Source organism: Cupressus sempervirens, chromosome 11 (assembly GCF_028749045.1).
Source record: "Cupressus sempervirens isolate cs-2001-9-10 chromosome 11, ASM2874904v1, whole genome shotgun sequence".
Classification (NCBI taxonomy): Eukaryota; Viridiplantae; Streptophyta; class Pinopsida; order Cupressales; family Cupressaceae; genus Cupressus; species Cupressus sempervirens.
Genome location: NC_143128.1, coordinates 787,263,602 through 787,278,014, shown reverse-complemented (window position 1 = coordinate 787,278,014; position 14,413 = coordinate 787,263,602). Strand labels below are relative to the sequence as shown.

At 35.5% G+C, this 14,413-nt stretch overlaps 1 protein-coding gene across 4 annotated transcripts in view; it reads right to left on the bottom strand.

Moving 5' to 3' along the window:
- Positions 1 to 9,885, bottom strand: part of SDIR1 (RING/U-box superfamily protein) — a 67,478-nt gene extending 57,593 nt beyond the window's left edge. The window contains exons 1-2 of one of the 4 annotated variants that reach the window (XM_089811771.1): positions 9,650 to 9,885; positions 9,461 to 9,549 (exon numbers count right to left, since the gene is read on the bottom strand). The gene's annotated coding sequence lies outside the window, so the exon portion shown is untranslated. Of the gene's footprint in view, positions 1 to 9,460 lie in introns of all 4 variants that reach the window. The other 3 variants (XM_089811772.1, XM_089811770.1, XM_089811773.1) reach the window with 3 other exon arrangements.
- Positions 9,886 to 14,413: the final 4,528 nt, after the last annotated feature.

Below are 14,413 nucleotides of genomic sequence, written 5' to 3'. Positions count from 1 at the left end.
GGATCTTGTACTAGTGCCAATCATCTTACCATTTTTATCCTTGATGATGAATGTCTTCTCTATGAACTGTAACTGATATCCCTTATCAACCAACTTTCCAACACTTGGAAGATTCTATTTCAATCCATCAACAAAATAAACATCATCTGTGTTAGTTTTCCCATCAAGAGTAATAGATCCTATTCCTTTGATATGACATGTTGCATTGTTACGAACTCTAACAATTCCTCCATCACAACTATTGGACTCAACAAATTTACTCATGTCACCAATCATATGATGTGAACAACCACTATCTACAATCCAATCAGCTTTATTCTCAACCTATGTGGTGCAGGGCACAATGTGCATCAAGGCATAGGATGGCCTTGTGAAAGATATGTAATGATCCACAATATGATGCTTTTTATTTCACTTTGAATGTAATAAGCAATGATCTTATGTTTGGTCAAGGAACTTCAGGTGTGCTTATAAACCTAAGTTCACTTAGTCCAAAAAGATCCCAAAAAATTGCATATTTTGAGTAAAAAGGAGTCTCTAATATGTTTTTATGTTCATTCTACCTTAATAAGGTTTGTAGGAAGGCAAATGAACAAGTAATCTTGTCTTACGCAAAAAGTTGTAAAAGTTGCTGATTTGCAATTTTTGTTGTTGACAACTTTTGTCAAAAAGTGCAACTTTTCACCCAACGGTTCCAACCTTTCAAATATTTGTTGTAACCGTTGGGGCTGATGTATTTATGCATCCACACTCTAGAAATAATCAAAGGTGTGAAGTATTGTACAAACAAATCAATTTTAAGGAGAAATAAACAGTTTTCTTGAGCATTTATTGTGTGTACAAAGTTGTACGGATTAATTGACTAGATCAAATGGCATAAGTTTGTAGACCTGTGAACCCTGATTTCATTGCACTTTGTTTCATTCATTTTTGTTAAGTTTGGTAGAAGATATCTCTGTTTTACTGAGGTTGGGTCAGCAAACCCTGAAATTAAGGGTTTCCATGGCTTTTGGGTCCTAACTTGTGACTCCATGGTTGGAATTCAACGGCATCCTAGATTTCACAAGGTTAGGACATGTACTTGTAGGTTCCTTAATTGCAGATTTGCCTCAGGAGAACTGAAGGTTCTATGAACAAGCCCTAGGTTGAATATTCACATGTATTCAACCAAATTTGTGAGGGTTGGTAGGGTAAACGAAGGGATGGAAGCCTAGAACTTGGTAGAAGGTTGTTTCATGGTGGGATAAGTTAGAGGAAGACCTTCCACATCCGTTTCTAAACCAACGAACCCATTCTTGTTATTTGCCAGGTGTTTCCAAGCCTCTTTTGGCCAATTAGGCCTGAGAAGCCTGTGTGAGTTCAAGGGTGTTGGAGTGGGTTAGGAGGTTGAAAGTTGGGGGATAGATAGAAGGCCCAAAAGGGTGTCTGAAACTATAATTTGTTTACCAAGCTCTTCTAGGAATTTCCAAGTTGTTACCCTAAAACCCATAAAAGTACTACTAGGAGCAATTAAGCCCCTTAGTCCATTTGGTGGTTGTAAGTGTTGGGGTGTCCAAACTGCGCTAGCAATCTGATCTTTGTGTGTCCCTTGAAGTGTTCCAAGTCTTGGTTAGAGTCAAGGAGTTGAGTTGTGACCATTTCCAAGTTTGAGCCATGGGATTCAAAGTAGGCTTTTAGAGTCACTTTGTGGAATTTGTGAGGAAGATTGTGGAAGTTGTTTTAGAAGTTTTTGAATAGTTGAAGTGTGGGAGAAGGGAGTCTTAGAGACCCTTGGAGGGTATTGAGTTGCCTTGAAGGATTAGACTCATTCGCACTTTCGTTGTGAGCACTCTACACCACTATGACACTAGGGCTTCCTCTTCTCTAACTTATTTTTCAAGATTTTCTTCCTTTATAGCAACAAAGCCCGACTCATCATCACTTTCACACTTTTCTTTAGATTTATCATCATCATTTGCATACAAACATTGTCTAAGCTTTTTACACTTGAAATTATCTTATACCTCTTTACTCTCTTAGGACATTTAGAAGCATAATGACCAAACTCATTACAAGTCCAACATTTAAAGATTTTCTTACCATCTGGTTCTCTCTTCATAAGCAAGGCAATTCCTTCTTCAATCTTTCTATCTTCTTCAAATCTTGATCTATTGTTGCTAGCATAATCTCCACTGGTGCTTGCACTCCTTGATAAGGAAGGGCAAACACTTAATGCGCTAAAGGCAGGCTCCACTCTAGGCAAATTTCCAAACTGTTTCAAACTTACTTCTCCTGCTTTCAATCTTCCAAGAAGAGTCTCCTTGGAAAATTTCTCAGTACAAGGTATCACTTGCTCAATCATCTGTCTTGTCTGCTTGAATGGTGGTGTCAAAGTCTGCAAGATCTTCCATATGATCTCGTCCTCATCTTTAGTTCCATTACAAGACTTGATTCCTGCAACAATTTCTAATATTCTACCAATATAACTTCTTACATATTCATCTTCCATCATTTTAGCCTCTTGAAATAAACATATCCAATTGTGCAACCTGATTCTCTTAGCATGCTTATCACCTGCAACACTAGATTCCAAAGCTTTCCAAATTTCATGAGATGATACCAAAGATTTTACTAGACTGTACTCACTTTCAGGAAGAGCTAACAAAGTGCTTCTCTGACAAGCATGTTACACATGAACAAATCTCTTTCAGTTTCTGTACAATCTTCAAGTTTGCTTTCTTAGTCTACCCATTCTTCATAATCAGCCAATATCCTGGACCCATGCATAGCAGATGTGTCTTCATCTTCTCTTTCCAACTATCATAGTTAACTCCATCAAACTTAGGACTTTCTTTCCTGAAATAACTTGTCATTGATCTGCTTAAGTTGTTAAGCTTTTCCTTCAAGGACCTAAAGCTCTAATACCAATTGTTAGAAAGTAAATTCCACCAAGATAATTGAAAGGGTGGGGGTGAATCAAATATCAAATTAATACAACTTTTATCAACCTTATTAAACTTCAAACATGTGATCAATATAAACAACAACCATAAGAAGAAACACATACACAATAACACCAGATTTGTTAACTAGGGAAACCCTTGATCAAAGGGAAAACCCCGATGGGAATGGTACCCACAAAATGATGTGCTAGTATAAATGTTCCTTGTAGAAGGATGGACTTTGTTAGAAGCCAATGAAATACATTCAGTACATACCAGTCCCTATTAGAGATTCCAACCCTGTTAGGAGTTGTAGAAGGCAGAAGGACCCACTGTCCAAACAGCTTCAGAGGCAAGACCACTAAACTCACTGTCCAACTAGTCTCTATGTTATTCCTTCAGAATAATTGAAATGCAATTGATCTCAACAACTCAATACTTGCTTTGTCCTCTTACTGTGCCTATACTGCACCAAAACATTTCTCAAATCTTAATACCAGATCTGCAAACTCCAATCACAATGATCCCTTTGATTGCTTACTCACATTTACCAAATTCGCATATTACTTACTACTTGCACACGACTCATCTTACATCACAAGGAAACTAACTTTCCTTTATACCAAGTCCTCAAAAGAATTCATTGAGTCGGACTTGATGCTTTCCCAATTAATTACAATGGGAACCCTGTTAAGATAGCACACTACACTACATCCTTTTCATAATTACAAAATATTGTCGGCTCACAGTCTTCACAACTTCTCGCACGTGTGACCTCGAACTTTGTGCACTTGTTGATGTCATTATCACGTTGTCTTTTGTCTTTGTCTAACTTCGCTCACCCAAATTCTATCCCTACTAGGAGATATAACCTAAATACCAGAAACCACTTCTCAGGTATTCTGTCTACAAACTGTCTTTTATAAATCAAAAATAACTACTACTAGTCTTCAACTTTCTACATGCACACTTGACCACTGAATCAGGACACACTATAGAACATGTCCCCAAGTGTGCTTGACCTCATCTTTTGTACTCGATCCGTACGACCTCAATCTCTGTTTGCTACTCTGTCAATCTTCTCAGTATGTTGACATCAATGACAAACATAGGCATGAATGCAACACACAATCATACTAACTGTCTCTCCACTGCTCCAGCAATGCTAGAATACTCCCACATAGGAATATCAGCAGCATTCATGCTAACACTACCTATAGTGTTGCAATCTCAAATAAACAATTTCTACTACCTCAAATATTCACTCAACACTATGCTGATCAGTATACATCTTCAACTAATTTAAAGCATGTTGTCTATTATCCCTCAGGGAGCTCATGATGTCCTAAATTACCTAAGAACGTCTCTAGCTCTAGGCACTCTGCAATTTCTTAGAAGTAATTCAATGAAAATGGAATCTTCATAGCCATATGGAATCTTCATAGCCATATAAAGCCATAAAGGAGTAATCCCAACAATCATATGTGTAGCAAAGCTAGCCCAAATGAAACTACTTGACCCATGCCATTTGTCGCCCTAAATATAATTGCATAAATAGCCTTCAGCCAATTTATTAACAACCTTTTTCTGCCCATTAGTTTGAGGGTGACAAGTAGTGCTAGAGTCACCTCAATACCACACAACTTGAAGACCCTACCAAAACAAGCTCATAAACTTCTTGTCCCTATCGCTAATGATGCTATTAGACATCCCATAAAGTCTAAATGCCTCTCTAGAAAACAAATCAGCCACTCAATCTGCTGATACCTTGTTGAGATAGTAAAAAAGCAAGCAGACATAGTCAACCTATCCACTAACACATAGATACAATCCTTTCCTTGCACCTTGGAAAGCTCTATGATGAAATGCATTGAGATACTCTCCCAATTTTGAGTAGGAATAGGTAGGGGCTGCAGTTGACCAGCTGGATAAGTATGTTAATTTTTTAATTTATTGACACATTTGCCACTCAAGAACACACTGAAGAATGTCATCCTTAATTTTTTATTTGTTAACACACTTGGCACTCAAGAACACACTAAAGAATGTCATCCTTCGTCCCTTTCTATGAGAATCTCTCACAAATCTTCCTATATTACTTGTAATAATCAAGGTGACCAGCCATAGGATTCTCATGAAATGTCTTAAAAATCTGCATTTTAATCTTTTATTTTCAGGTGCTAACATTACGCTCCCCTTGTAGAAAATTTGACTTTCTCTTCATACCTATCACCCTGTAATGTGCCATATAGAATGTTATTGGTGAGAGTATTCTTTGCCTGATCAGCTTGCATTTGCTCCTTCCAATCTGCTGCTATCTCTGAAACTCAACACAAATGACAATGCCTCACCATGTCCCTCTTCCCCTTGACATATTCAATGTCAATCATAAGCTTGGAGTTTGCTAACCCATTTTTGTTGCCTATCATTGAGATATTTCTGATTTAGAAAGTATTTAAGACTATCGTGATTTATTTCACCAATGAATCTATCCCTTGCCAAGCATTGCCTAAACTTAGCCAAAGCACGCATTATGGCTAACATCTCCTTGTCATCAACTGAATAACCCTTTTCACTTCTTCTCAACTTAAAACTCTCGAATGCAACAAAACATCCCCAATCCCTTTACCTAAAGCATCACACTCAAGCTCAAAAGGCGTAGCAAAGTTTGTAATTGCAAAAATTGAACATCTACTCATCAAATGCGTGAACTCATCAAAATATTGTTACATTGTTTTAGACATAGAAAAGACTCCCTTCTTGGTTAAATTTGTACTTGTGAGGCAGGCAACGGAGAAAATCCTTTGACAAACCTCCTATAGAAACCACATAGCCCAAAGAATCCCTTCAATTATGGGATATTAATAGGTAAGGGCAAATTGACAATGACTTTAATTTTCTTAGGATCACCAATAACTCTATTAGGACTGATAAGTGTCTAAGGTATAATGATTGTCATACCAAATTCAAACTTGGACATCTTAGCAAACAAAAAACTCACTCGAGGACACCTAGTACCTCCTCCAAATATCTCACATGCTCTCCCTGTGACATGTTGAAAATGAAAATATCATCATGGAAGATCAAAACAAACTTACACAATTGCTTCTAGAATATCCTATTCATGCATCACTAAAATGAAGGTGTCTAAGTCAACCCAAAGGGCATGACAAGGAACATGAAACGACCAGAGTGACATGTAAAAACCATTTTCTCTATCTCCTCCTCTTTGACTCTAATATGATGGTGTCTTGATATCATGTTTATTTTATTAAAAACATTGACTACTCTAGGTTGTTCATCTATACATGGAATAGGGTACTTGTTCTTGATAGTTTCTTTCCAATGCCTTGTAAATAATACACGTGCATAGCTCCATCATACAACAAAAGATACAAATGGGCTTTACTTGGTCTAATATGCCCCTTATCCAAAAGCTCCTTGATTGCTTTTTCTATCTCATCCTTCTACCTCTTAGGATTGCTATATAAAGTGGTGATGACTAGTTTAGCTCCCTCTAGCTCAATCGCATGCTCAATGCCACTATCATGAGGCCTACCTGCATGACTGCTATTAAATACCTTGCTTCACCTAGATAGCAAAGCTTGAATATTAGATAGATATGACCTCTTCACCTCCTATGTAACTGTAGGCATAGCAACATACACTGCTGCCCACTCAGCTTAATCATGTCTAAAGATCCTCTGCATATGTCTAAAAGATACAACTCATAATCCTCCATTAGACATACCTCTCAAGACCACATTCCTACCTTCTCATTTGAATTTCAGCTCCATGGTTTAAAAATTAAGTGTAAACTCAGTAAATGATTGAAAGTTAAAACCACTATATCCCCATCACTGCATTTGTGTCTCCGACAACCACCACATAAAAATCATCTTTGACTTTGGAGTTCCCTAACTACAAACTCAATTTTGATATCATCTTAGTGCACTTAATAGTGAATCCATCTGCAACCATCACCCAAATTCATCTACCTTTTGTTTCTGGTGTCCCTTACATTCTATAAGTCCCTCCTCAGTGAATTATGTGTAGTACTTAAGTCAATCAAAGCAACCAATTATTGTCCCATTAAGTACACCTTTGATGTGTAAGGACTCATTCTTCTGAAAACCTGAAGTTGAGAGAGCTTCCATTCACCCTCCACACTATTTTCAGAGCACTCTTCTAAATGACTTACTCTGCTTTCTCATCCAAATCAGATTCCTGATCTGATTTTTCTAATTAAGACTCCTCTATAGAATAGTATTATAACTTGTTCAATTTCTCTTTGGTTGAGCATTTATTTTCCAAATTCCAAGGTTCATTACAAGAGAAGCATGAATTCTTCATTCGCAAGTCATTGAGTGTATCTCCATCAAATCTAGCGACTGATTTTTCTGTCCTCTGAGAAAGGTTTCTTGTTCTTTTTGTTTGAAATGGTTTGGACTGATTTTTTGTTTTTGGGGCAGTGCACTAAATACTACTTGCTTTCTTCAAAGCTTCATGTGAGATTGGAAGGTCAAATACCTTAATCCACCCTTAAGTATTTGGAGGGTCAAATACCCTCACTAAAAAAACCCACTAATCACTTCTTTCTAGTTCAGCAAAGGGCCAAACCATGAACAAGAGCCTCTGAAAATCTGCTATGGATGCATCCACTGTAGCAAACTACTTCAGCTGTGGACTAGTTCCCTCAAATCCAACTCAGATTCCTCCTTATCAAATCTCTCAAAGTGTTTGGCAGCAAACTCATCATAAATGCTGATTGACATGTGATCCAAGGTAATGAGACCATGAAATCACCCCTCGTGTGCAACTCCATCTATATGCAAAGTGGAAAACTTGATTTCCTCATCTAAATAGTTGTCTAACCTATGCACCCTAGTTCTAGTTGAGCATTTATCACTAGTATTAAAATGATCAAAAGTGACCTTACCCAAAGCATTCAGTAAGTCCCTCTGAACTGCTAGTCGTTTGTGTTGCCAGCTCTTCTTCCACTCTTCTTATGATCCATGTATTTGTTTGAAGTTAAATTGTTCTTAAGGGACTCAGGAAGGGTGTCATACTCAGCATAGGCATGCCTTGACTCACCTGTCAAAGGTAGAGGAGAATCATTAAGAACCTGTTGTGCCTCTCTCTGAAAGAAAGTAGGCTGGAGTGATCTATGAGGAGTGTTTGAACCTGCTGGTATAGGCTGCCTCTGACTGTTATTTTGTTGATTACTAGTGCTTCTCTCTCCATTTTGTGTTTGACTGCCCTGCGAAGAGTTTTGATTGCCCTCTATGTTATTTGACATGTCCAATCTTTCCCCACGGTTGAGACATTGTATTCATCAATTCTTAAAGAATGTAATCAAAGATTTAAATTCATTTCACCTTAATGGGGAGGCTGCAGAACTCCACAGATTACAAGAAGTGATTATGAAGCCACAATTATGAGGTACAATTTATCATGATAAAATCTGAAAGACTTGAAAATGTGATCCACACTTGCCCCACACCTTATGCGAGAATTAGCAAAGCCACAACATGATTACAAATTTTATGGTTACATTCTCTACAACTCATGAAAATGTGACCCAAGCACAGCGGAAACAGTGGTAAAGGAAGCCCATAACCTCACTTCAATATTTACCCCAAAGCCACATTAAAAATAAAATAAACGCAGAAGAACTAGTAAAACAAAAAACATCATTATCCTTCATAGCAATGCAAATAAATGGTAAATTGACAGCTGACTTGAAATTTTTTTTTGTCGATGCCATTTTCTTCGAGGATTTGGGGTATAATGGCAAAGGCAGCAGTCAAGATCAAGTCCCTCTCCCCGAAATAAAGCAGCCGACTCCATGAGGTGACTCAATGAGGGTGACGGTGTTATCAGTCATGATAATGAGGTACATTTTAGCAAAACAATAGCTACAAGGCTTAAGAAAGTAACTCAACTTTACCCTACACGTAGAGCAACAAGAGTCCATAAACTGACCAAATATTTAGCTAGGCCAAAAAGGAAAAGAATTTGACAAAGCATCTATCTTTCGACATAATCAGTTTAGCAAATGCACAAGAACCGTGCCCTTAAATGCAGCTTTTACAAAAGACCAAAAAAATTAACTTAAAAACCCCAAGAATGGAACGTTTGCAATTTCCATAGCTTCGGGACGCACTAAATTCACAACTCGTTTAAGGAAAAAGTATCATTTTGATAACCGAGTTGCGGACCAATGGCAGCAAGGAAAACTGTTATTCAAATCCCTTTTACGAAAACAAAGCGGCCACAGACATGAACAGATTACGGCATTACAATTGTCAGGTAAATTACACAGTGGCGTGCTTACAACTCTCAGCTAGGCCTAAACTTATCCCAATTTCATTACGAAAATACACAAAACTAGTTTTCAGGATCCCGTCGCCAAATTTAGTACAATTTCGTCACTAGAGAAACCCTGAAAGCCAGTCCCCAAATCACGCAAGCTAATCGTGCGAAAATATAGGACTGTTTTCTACCATCAACAAAAAGGATGAACAAAACAAAATCACCTGAGAGCAGTCGGTGAACGAGGCGAATCAACCCGGCGTGGAAAGTGGGAAAATGCAATGATTGCAGGCGGCAATTTGTCCGAAATGTGCTGGAATTCCGCCAAGGAAAAACTAGATAATATCGAGCTTAATAATAATAACAATAAGTAGAGTAACATGCTTCGAGTTAAAGATTCTTAAACTGCCCACCTACAATGGTCCCAGCGTGGTGACGCGCGCCTGGCCATTTGTTCAAACCAGCAATGTCTTATTCAGGCGGCATATACGGCTAATTGCTTGGATGACATGAATACGTGACACCCCAATTTTGCAGGATACCGGCATACAACGCCAGGAACACTGTTGGTAAATTGCCAATTTTCTCGCTTGTGTAATTACGAAGGAAGGTGCAACCCCGGACCAGCCGAGGTCCAAGCCGCGTGTGTGGATGCTTCGATGGTCAGAGAGGATGATGTGTAGATTAGGTGAATGGTTTTCGATACCTTGCCTAATTCTTGTTTGGTGTTCTTTTCTTAAATACGTTACTTTTTTATTATTAATTATTATTATTATTACTATTATTATTCGTCATAGCAATTGTCTTTGGTGTGCAATTAAAAAAGTTGTACCTGGTGATGTTAGAACAAAGTGTAATTGAGAGAGACACACTTTCACACTTTTTTTTATGGAGTGTTTAGGGCATGATCAATATGAATTCATTTTAATATGTACAATCTGTGTGATGAGGATAACATAAATCAATTTTCCACTTTCTTAATATTGAAAGGAATATGGTGAGAGCTAAAGGTTGTGATCGTTTGGTTCTATCCATTGGTTCATTCAAAAAATGATGTTTAATTATGTAACAAAAGTCTCAAGAGTGTAGTGATAGGTTTGAAATAATTATGCATTCATTTAAAGATATTCAAGTGTGATTGTAATAAAACCTTTAAATTATGAAGATAATTGTGTTCTATTACAAATAGTCTCATGTTATGTGCAACAAGAAAAGAGGAAGGGTGGACGAGGGAGAGAGAAGGGGACAGAAAGTGAGAAATTGAAATGGAAAATAGAGTACTTCCATGATAATTGCAACATTTGTATCTTATTGTTGATTAGAATATTGATAATGCGGATACAAAATATTTCAATAATTATAGAATTTACTTTCTAAAATTTGTAGCCTAGGTTTGAAAATATATATATGATTTAAAATTAAAGTAAATATAATGTAATAATATACGTAATTTATGTTTTATAGAAGTATAATTTTTAAAATATATAGTTTAATAATGTATTTTATAAAAGTAATTATAATTATGATACAACTTTTTACCTAATATGTAAAAATGGCTTGTTTTATTTATTTTTATCATTAATATAGGTGATTATATAAATTTTAAATATAAACACAACATATTTCTTTATGAATTTTTTGAAAAAAGTTCGTTGGATTTTTTCTAGACTTATTGTTGATATTTGTCATTGATTGGTTCAATACTCTTGTCTTTGAGCTATTCTTCGATCTAATAATGGTGTTACTAGTACAAGTTTTCTATATAGTGTTGTGTTGATGTTTTGGTATGGTCCTATTTGGTATAGCATGAGATGTTTTTTTTTTATTGCCAACATCTCTAACATTTTGTGTAACATGCTCATATGATTCCATCTCTGGTTTAAGATGACTTATAATGACACGGATCTGGTACATATGTGTATATATAGAAAATGGCAGCAACATATAAGATGGTGACAATAATGTTGACACGATATATGATGTATGATAATGATATATTGATGCATATAGGAAACTAATATATGTGTAATTTAGAGATTGTATAGAATATCTATGTACTTCAATGAGACTTGTATTTTATGCATGTATGAATGCAGTTGTAACAATTCAATTATGTATTGTACACTTTAGTTGTAAGCTACCTCTTAGTTGTAATTGTTGGTTTTCCCCATCTTTGGTTTCCTCAATCAAAGTTTAGTCTAATTTGGTGTTGTATTTGTTTGGTGCTCTTTCGTTTTCTACAATTTTTTATGTTATGTGGACAACTATTTAAAAGTTTTAATATTTTTAAAGGAATGTTGATTCATCCCTCCCCTTTCAATATTGTAGATGTTCAACAATTAGCATCAAAGCGAGATCCTTTAGAAGAATCTAACAACTTGAAAGAAATCTAAAAGGTTAAACATGTAATGCCTAGATCTATCATGGATGAGAAAGAGCTCATGTCTATCTTTGAAGATCTTGAATGTACTAAGATGAAAGCAAGGCACTATTAGAAAATCTTTAAATGGATAATGATTACATATGGAAGTTAAAAGATCACATCTAAAAATTCAAGTTAAGGCTTAAAGAGGTTAGAAATGAACTCAATTAAGAAAATGATATTATAATTGATTTGAAAGTTAAGAGGGAAAAAGATGGAAAGACCAAGAAGCATATAAGTAACACAATCAAGAGAAAATATGATGAATGTGCAAAGTTGGATTAAGAAGACATTTATCTCAAAACAAATATAAAAGAATCAAGGAAGCGAGAAGGTAAATTCAAAACAAGCTTAGAAAGGCTCAATGAATTATTATTTTGTTGGGTAATAAGCCAAATCCAAGATTATTATTTTTTGTGATTAATTATTATTGTTTATTAAGCTTGAGTAGTCTCGAACCCAAGACCTCCCATATAAGAGGCTCACAATTTACCATTGTGTTATAGGCTCTTGCCTACTCAAGGAAATATTGATTGCTTAGAGATATTCAATAAACAAGAAAGGCCTAAGTTGGGAAGTTGATGAATATTTACATACTAAACCTAAGGAATGGAAAGAAATGGATTGGGTAAGAGAAGCTAAAACATTATCTATAAAAGAGGATAAATGTAAGTCATTGATAAAGAAATAGGTAAATAATAAACCATTTTCTTTCAATGGTCATTGTTTTAATTATAATAAATTAGATCATACAATGAATTGGAAGAATATAATAAATTAAATAGATAGATCTTATTAAATGGCAAATTCTTTAACTACAATAATTATGGTTACAAATCTAATCAATGAAGGAAACCAAATAGAAGCAATCAATTTGTTGGTTCTTGTTATCCACGTTATACATATAGGCATAAGGGTAACTTCTGCAGGTCAATACAAGACAAGAGAACCAATAGGTGTTATAATTACAATAGAGTTGGACACATAGAAAGATTTTGTAAAACTAATGAAGTCAAATCAATAGAACCAATAAAGAAGATCAACAAAGAAGAAGTTAAGGAAGAGATGAAGAAAATCTAGAGAAAGAAGTAAGATAATGGTTTTGGATTTGATGTAGACAATTATTATGAAATTAGTAAAAAAAATGGAATTAGACAAGTCATTTTGTTCCCACAAAGCAAGGAAAATTTTCAAAGAAGCCAAGGAGAAGAAAGTCAACTAACTTGAAAATTAGGGGTTTTTTAATCAATAAGAGGTATTTATTTACGAGATTTACATTTTCACTACAATTTCATCTATGGCAACTCCCATCTTAGTTGATTCTGTTAGAAATAGAAAATACTGGGGTGGGAGGTGAATTAGTATTCCACAACTTTCTGCCCAAATATGGATATCAGAAATTGCATAAGTGATTAAACTAAAAAGAAATAATAAGAAAATTGTAAAGAAACTCATAACACCATATTTTGTTAATAATGAAAACCCTGGCCAAGTGAAAACCTCGATGGGGATGGTACCCACAAAATGATGTACTAATTAAAAGTACCTTGTGAAAGGTTTTGCCCCTATTAGGAGTCTATTACATACATGTAGTGTGTTTTTCCTTGTTAGAAAACTAGACCTTGTTAGAGCTCATTGCTCTTATGATAAAATACAACTTTACAAGTGTTAGAGTAATAAGGTATTTTCTTATTAATTAAATTATTTTGATTTACTTATTCAGTCACTCATTATCTCTAGTTTACGTAAGCTAAACTTTAGGCATACAATAAATAATTCTTTCATTAATTATTATAATACAACTTGGGTTAGTTACTTTTTAAGGTTTTTATCTCCTTTTATAGGGATTGATCTCTCTTAATAATTTACACATTCATTTAATACAGTTGTAATTTATCTTTTGTGCATCAAGAATGTCTCATCTTCCATAGGTCTTTGAAATCAAGCCTTCATAGCTTTACTTCTCTCTTTCTGTGATGGGTGTTAGCATGCAAGTGATCCTAGAGAGTTGTGGGTTGAGCTTTCTCAACTTCCACATGGTATTAGAGCTTCAAATTTTTATGCCCTTTTTCTCTTCATATGAGGTTTGGCCTTTATTTTAAATGTGTTTTCTTTGGAGGATTTTTTTTTGGATATAGGGGACCTTCATTTTAGGTCACTTGAGCCTAAACAAACATCACCATTGAGCTCAAAGTGCCCCAAAATCTCTACTTACAAATAAAATATGTCCAATTTAGACACACTTGCACTCAGAGGCAAAAAAATTGGCCCAAGATTGTATAGCCTTGGTCACACAAACTAAGAAGGAAACAATATTTTTTATCAAAAAAAAAATTATCGAAAAAAAAGACATGCAAAGGCGTTATGTTTTTTTGGCATAGGGGAGATTTTTTAAGAAGGGAAAAGACATATTTTTAACCCCATGGTACCCTGTTGATGTAGGGCCTATGGGCCCTCTGTCCTATGCTAACTAATGCAACAACAAAAAATTGACAAGACCTTTTTTGGTCTTTGCACCACTCCTCTAATGTCACACCTCCCAATGGCAATTTTCATCCTAGCCTCACTTGTGTGGACTTCTTCACTATGGCTTTTGACGACATTTGTTGAATAGCTAAATGTTTTCACCCGCTATAAGCTAGTGTCGTTACTTCCCTCTTACTTCCATCAGTTATATAAAATGTACAGCCTAGCCATGATTTGACCTCCATGTTTACACATGTTATATTGTTTATTTTATTTTATTTTATTGCAC